We start from the raw sequence: 7,157 nt of genomic DNA, 5'->3' as shown, positions 1-7,157 counted from the left end.
TTAAAGCTGGGTACTCACTGACAGATTTTTTTATGTTGGCCCATCAATCGACCAATTTTTGGGGACATTTTAGGCACTAATATCTGAGCTACACACTAACAGATTTCTTTTTAAAGTTACCATATCACACTGCATTTGCATATGTCCGCCCGCAAGGAGGATGACATAGTGACAGGAAAACATAGGAAATATCGGCAGATTATTGAGATTACACACATACTGCTCGATATCAGGAGATTGTAGCCAAGATTTTTGGTTTGGGGCAACAGATTGCAAAATCAATCGCTCATGTGTACGTGGGAGAGGTTTTCCAGAATTATCGGCAAAATGTTGAAACGCTCTTTCATACACACTATAAAAAATATTTGCCTGAGATCCTGATTATTGGTAAATCGGCCCAATAATTGTATAGTGTGTACCTAGCTTGTCTGTCACCTCAGAATCAGGCCCATAATACAAAGTAAGCACATTAGACAATTCCATACAGGTTCTCAAATTACCACCTAGATAATAATCGCACATCGCCTGTCCTTGTTACTGTGTTACATTTCTCCATCAGATATATTAGTATGCATATATATTATACAGATTACTCATTTTTTTATATTTGCACTCAACAGCTCTAAGAATGTCATCGATCATCGATTTTGTTTTGGGATGCGCGATGCGCGCGGATGAAGGACTGACCAGTAAGTAAAGTAGATAAAGCTGTGAAATGATGGGAATTCTCTTGTTGATTACAATTAATACACCTTTGGGGAATTATGCAGTCAGGATACTAAATACAAGGGCAGAGCTACCATAGGCTATGGGGGTGCAGCTCACACCTGAGGTGACCTATCTTCCCTGTTATAGTTCCTGTGCTGTATAGATTATACATCATTTGGTGGTATATAAGAGATCTTATAAACAGTTGCTATGGGGCCTACACATATCTAGTGACGCCCCTGTCTCATAGTGTATGGTGGTTGCTCCCAAAAGCTCTGCACCTAATCAAATGCCCCGTCTTGGGACTGATGTGTATTAAACTACGCTTGTATGCACCCGGCAGCTGTAGGTACATGTTACACTAATCACTTCACATAGTCATGTCTATTCCTAATCATGCACTTGGGAGTAATAAGTAATGTGTTCAGCCATGGAGCCCCACACCGGCCATAAGTTGTGCAGCCATGATCTGTGCAGCAGTGGGAGAGTATCTGCATTGGGAGATCGGCCATAAGTTGTACAGCCATGATCAGTGTAGCAGTGGGAGAGTATCTGCATTGGGAGATCGGTCAGTTACAGCCATGGAGCCCCACACCGGCCATAAGTTGTGCAGCCATGATCAGTGCAGCAGTGGGAGAGTATCTGCATTGGGAGATCGGCCATAAGTTGTACAGCCATGATCAGTGTAGCAGTGGGAGAGTATCTGCATTGGGAGATCGGTCAGTTACAGCCATGGAGCCCCACACCGGCCATAAGTTGTGCAGCCATGATCAGTGTAGCAGTGGGAGAGTATCTGCATTGGGAGATCGGTCATAAGTTGTGCAGCCATGATCAGTGTAGCAGTGGGAGAGTATCTGCATTGGGAGATCGGTCAGTTACAGCCATGGAGCCCCACACCGGCCATAAGTTGTGCAGCCATGATCAGTGTAGCAGTGGGAGAGTAACTGCATTCGGAGATCGGTCATAAGTTGTGCAGCCATGATCAGTGTAGCAGTGGGAGAGTATCTGCATTGGGAGATCGGTCAGTTGCAGCCATGGAGCCCTACACCGGCCATAAGTTGTGCAGCCATGATCAGTGTAGCAGTGGGAGAGTATCTGCATTGGGAGATCGGCCATAAGTTGTACAGCCATGATCAGTGTAGCAGTGGGAGAGTATCTGCATAGGAAGATGGGTCAGTCATAGCCTTGTATAAGGCACTTGCGCTCAGGCATTGTGGGTCTTATACTGATGCCAGCACTTATATTACAGTTACAGAGAACTCCACATAGCTGTTATATGCTAAACACTGTTTCCCACTAAGGGGCAGATTCAATTAGCAGGCTGTAATATTTTGTTTACCGCGCAATGAATTAATGCACATATTGCAGAGAAATGTCACTTAGCTCGTCTGTGGAGCTCACACTTAACTCATAATTCCATGGTACATAGATTTTTTGTATCATTTTTGCCAATTTCTAAAATGTGTTGAAAACCCCTGTAACTCCCACCTGCTAGCCTAAAAACACTGGTCCTTTCAATACAACACCCATATACATGTCCAGCATCAGTTATCCCATTATTCTTGCAGAATATCTTCCCAAAAATGACAACATAATTGGCCAAATGAAGCTAATTAAAACTTCTAAGTGCCTAATCATTCATGACTGGGAGTGCCCCAGGGGTCCTGAACCAAGACCTGATATTTTTATCTTAAAATAGGGCTTTCCCAAACTTTACAAACTTGCTCAGGGGCTATGAAGAGAAGGGCACCTTAAATCCTATGAAGAGTAAACGTGGGTAAATGTGCGCATCTAATTCGTTAGCAAAAAAAATTGTGCCCACCCATTTTAAGTTGAATTCAGCGGCTATTAGAAACATTGTACAAGTCACATTGCCCATCAATGAGCAGCTGCAGAATCCAAGACACTGACTGTTGTTTTACATTTTCTTTACAGCCATTGAAAGAAATATCTTGTCCTTTGTGGATGTGTTAGAGACAATAAGGGTGAGTGAATAAAACATCTATATGTCAGTCTAGGGAATGTGAGGGAGACTGAGCCATATGGCTCTGGCATACAGCAGTTGGGCAGTACGTATGGCGCTGTGGTTAGCATTACTGCCTCACAGCACTGAAGTCGTGGGTCAGTACCCACCATGGCCCTGAGTTTGTATATTCTTCCTGTGCTTGTGTGAGTTTCCTCCGGCTATTCCAGTTTCCTCCCACAATCTGGTAAATTGGCTCCCATCAATATTAACCCTAGTGTGTGCATATACATGTATTTAGGGCAGGCTAGATGGGCCAAGTGGTTCTAATTGTCTATCAAAATTCTCTATGTGGGACCGAGGTAATCTGCAGATGGGAATAAAGCTGAGTACACACCTATACAATCGTCGCACTGTTCTCCCGATATCAGGTGAACAGCCGTTGATTGTATAGGTGTGTACTCTGTATAGATGTAGGAGTGTTAGACAATAAATGGCTTATAGCGCTCCTGCAACAGCTAGGACCAGGAGGTCACATCTTATGTGCTGCACATGCGACCTCCCAAACCCCAAAGAGGAGCTACTACCCCCCAACCGCCGCCTCACAGGAGGTCATAGGGGTCACAACTGAGTACACACAGAGCTTGCCTGATTGGGAGCGTTTTACTTGATCAGCCTAGGGTCGCGTAGGTGTGTACCCATCTTTAGCGGCCACTGTGTCTAATATACTAGTGTATATAATGACAATAGTGTTTGGATTCCCGTTACATCAGCCACCACTGACATCCCCACCTCTGCTTACCCTAGTCTGCTTATGGCTATCTGCAACCTTTATGGCCATCTTGTTATCTTCTGAACGATATTGAATAAACCTGTAACATTTGTACCCCTTTTCCACTAGCGCAAAAAACAAAGGTAAATGCACGGGGGCGCGCATTTACCCATGTTTTTTGCTAGTGGAAAAGGGTCCACCCGGATCAAGTAATCTGGGAATCCTACCCGGGTAGCTTACCGGGTTGAATACGAGTTCAACTCGGTAAGCTGTGCAGTGTAAACGGAAGCCGTGTCGATGCGATACGGCTCCCGTTCATAGTCTATGGAAGGGCAGCGCTGGGAGATCATGTGATCTCCCAGCACTGCACCCTGCCACGTCGCCAGCAGCGGCACCAACCCGGCAATATGCCGGGTTGGCGAGCGCAGTGGGAAAGGGGGCTGAGCACGGGTTGCAGCCGAGTAGCACCCGTGTCAGGCTCCCGGCTGCGACCCGTGCTTAAGAGGTGGAAAAGGGGTAGTAGTAACTAGCTTGTATTGGTGATTACTCTCTATAATCCTCCTAAATTGTATTGTATTTTCTTCCCTGTACCACAGAGATCTCGTAACCCCCCAAGACAGAAAAGACAATCAAATAAGTAAGTGACTTTCAAAGCTGCCAATAAAACTATTGTCCACTCACTCATCCTTTCCCATCTCAACTACTGCAACCATCTCCTTACAGGCCTCCCTCACTCATATCTTGCTTCCCTTCAATCCATACTTAACGCTGCAGCAAGACTTGTCTCGCCGATCCACATCTGCCTCCCCTGCCTAACGCTGGCTCTCCTTCACTTACAGAATACTCATCCATCTCTCACCCTCACATACAAGGCCCCCTCCAACTGCACTGCTCAGCTCCCTATATCTCCAACCTCATCCTCATACATACTCCCTCCCGCCTTTTCTCAGCTATGGTAACCACAGCGTTTTCCCATTCTCTTTCCCTCATAATGTTCATATCTATGGCTGTCTGCATTGTGTACATGAATCCCTGTACCTTTGTCACTTACAAGGTTTTTCTTCTCTTTACAGGAACAAGATGAAACACCACCGCCAGGGAGATTAGTGTGGGTGTGGCCGCGCTGGTGTGGGTGACAACATCAACTGCTGCCTAATCCTAGTCAGTGGGGGGGAGTGCAGTTATACTGAGGTCCATGGTGAGGTCAGCTGTGATCACGCGGCAATCCTCTAGGAGAGGCCGGCAGACTGGAGGAAGTGTAGGTACTTACCCTAGGTGTAGCTGTGGGGAGCAACCTAGAAAAACAGGTAACTCCCCACAGCTACACCCAGGGTAAGTACCTACACTACCTCCAGTCTGCCCTACATATTCCATCTCCTAGTAACCCAACAGAGGATTACCGCGTGATCACTGCTGACCTCACCATGGACCTCAGACACCAAATTCACCTTATACCCCCCCACTGACTCGCATGGATAATAACATCTAAGGCTGCAGTTCTACCCACACCAGCACATACAGGTCACACCCATGGGGGGGGGGATTTACTACCTACCCCCCCCCCCCTCCAACCCAGAGCATTAAAAAAAAACAAAAAAAACTGCTCTTTAAATTAATGAGTACTGTAAGTCTTTTGTTGAAATGTATTTTGCACATTCAGAGAGTACATACGGATTTCAGGTATATAATGTTATCTTAATGTGCTGTAGCCGCTTATTGGGATGAAAGTGTAAATGACTGGTTAGGCATCAGCTTAGAGCAGGTGTGTGTAAGAGGGGAAGAATTTGTGCAAACATTGGAAATGTGAAATTAGAAGCATTGTGGTGTCTTTCATTACTATTTCTCAATGAGATAACGTATATACAGTGCATCCGGAAAGTATTAACAGAGCTTCACTTTTTCTACATTTTGTTAAGTTACAGCCTTATTCCAAAATGGAATAAATTCATTTTTTCCCTCAAAATTCTACACACAATACCCCATAATGACAACATGAAAAGTTTTTATTTGAGATTTTTGCTAATTTATTAAAAAAAAAAAAAAAAAAAAGGATTTTAAATACCTACCGGTGAATCCTTTTCTCGTAGTCTATAAGGGATTTTGGGGATAGATTAATACGACGGGGTATAGACGGGTCCAAAGGAGCCAGTGCTCTTTAAATTTCTTCAACAGGGTGTGCTAGCTCCTCCCCTCTATGCCTTCTCCTACAGGTCATTTATAGGTAAAACAGTGCCCGAAAGAGAATGACATACTTGAGAGAAGGAACACAACAAGAAGAAGTGTGGTGAGATTTACACACCAGCACACCAACATATAACCTAGCCAGAAACGCACAGCAACAGCTGAACAGGAAACACAGAACAGAGAACCTGCAGAAAGTCACCGCACAGAGGTGGGCACCCAATATCCCTTATAGACTACGACAAAAGGATTTACCGGTACGTATTTAAAATTCTATATTCTCTAGCATCCATAAGGGATATTGGGGACAGATTAGTATGATAGGGATGCTCCAAAGCTTCCAGAATGTGTGGGAATGTGCAAAGACATCTGCAGCACCGCCTGCCCAAACTGGGTATCCTCTTTGGCCAGGGTATCAAACTTGTAGAACTTCACAAAGGTGTTCTTCTCTGACCAGGTAGCAGCTCAGCATAGCTGTAGGGCCGAGAATCTATGGGCAGTCACCCAGGAAGAGCCCATTGATCTGGTAGAGTGGGCCTTCAGAGACTGTGGAACAGGTAAGGCTGCTGACGCATAGGCCTGTTGGATAGTAAACCTAATCCAATGAGCAATGCACTGCTTTGAAGCAGGGCAACCCTTTTTCCGTGCCTCATACAGCATGAACAAGGAATCTGTCTTTCTGATCCGAGCCATCCTCTTGACATAGACTTTCAAGGCTTGCACTGCATCCAGTGCCTCCGGAGGAGCAGAAGTGTCAGAACTGGATGGAATCACAATAGGTTGATTCAAGTGAAACGTGGAGACCAGCTTCGGCAGGAACTGCTGTCTAGTCCTGAGCTCCGCTCTGTTCTTGTAAAAGACCAAGCCCGGACTTTTGCACGACAAGGACCAGTTTTAACCCAGTGGATGTAAAGAACATTGCTGAAATTGCTCGGATTTTGCGTCCCACCACCTGTGATCAGGACCCTGCCTCAACCAAGCTTCTAATAGGTTGTATGTGTCACACACCAGAGGCAGCGGCTGCCGCGCTTACCCCTGCGTGTCTGCTGGTCCGTCTGGCGCCCCCCGCCTCCGGCGGTCGTCGGGTTCCGGCGTCTGGCTGGCGCTGCTCCCGGCAGTTCCCCGGAGTGTGGGCGCCGCCATTGCATCCGGCGTCACGTGGGCGGGGAGCGGGTGGCGTCACAGAATCGCTCCACCAATCCTGTTAGGGCGGGAGATTCAAAACCAGATGCCGGGCAGAGCCCCGGCGCCTGAGTATCGTCGCTTTTTCAGAGGTGATCTCCAGTGCTCCTGTGACCGCTGTGCTATCTCCTAGAGTTTCCAGCATCCAGTCTACTTTCCCAGCATATCGTTCTGCTCGTTCACCAAGTCTCCAGTGTCTTTAAAAAGCGCTCACAAGTTCTTCAATCATCAGCGTCTTTGAACATTGCTCCCAAAACCTTCAGTGCCTTTTATCATCGCTCACAAGTTCTTCATTCATGAGTGTCTTTATCATCGCTCACAAGTTCTCCATTTCATCAGTGTCTTTATCAT

General features: G+C 46.1%; 1 long non-coding RNA gene across 1 annotated transcript; it reads left to right on the top strand.

Moving 5' to 3' along the window:
* The first annotated feature begins 614 nt into the window (after positions 1-614).
* LOC134929076 (uncharacterized) lies at positions 615-4,634 on the top strand. Its single transcript, XR_010178260.1, has 4 exons — positions 615-689; positions 2,644-2,693; positions 4,040-4,080; positions 4,517-4,634. It is a non-coding gene; the product is annotated as an uncharacterized LOC134929076 (long non-coding RNA).
* The last annotated feature ends 2,523 nt before the right edge of the window (positions 4,635-7,157 follow it).

The sequence above is a fragment of the Pseudophryne corroboree genome, chromosome 5, assembly GCF_028390025.1.
Source record: "Pseudophryne corroboree isolate aPseCor3 chromosome 5, aPseCor3.hap2, whole genome shotgun sequence".
NCBI classification, from domain to species: domain Eukaryota; kingdom Metazoa; phylum Chordata; class Amphibia; order Anura; family Myobatrachidae; genus Pseudophryne; species Pseudophryne corroboree.
This window is presented reverse-complemented; position numbering and strand designations above follow the sequence as displayed.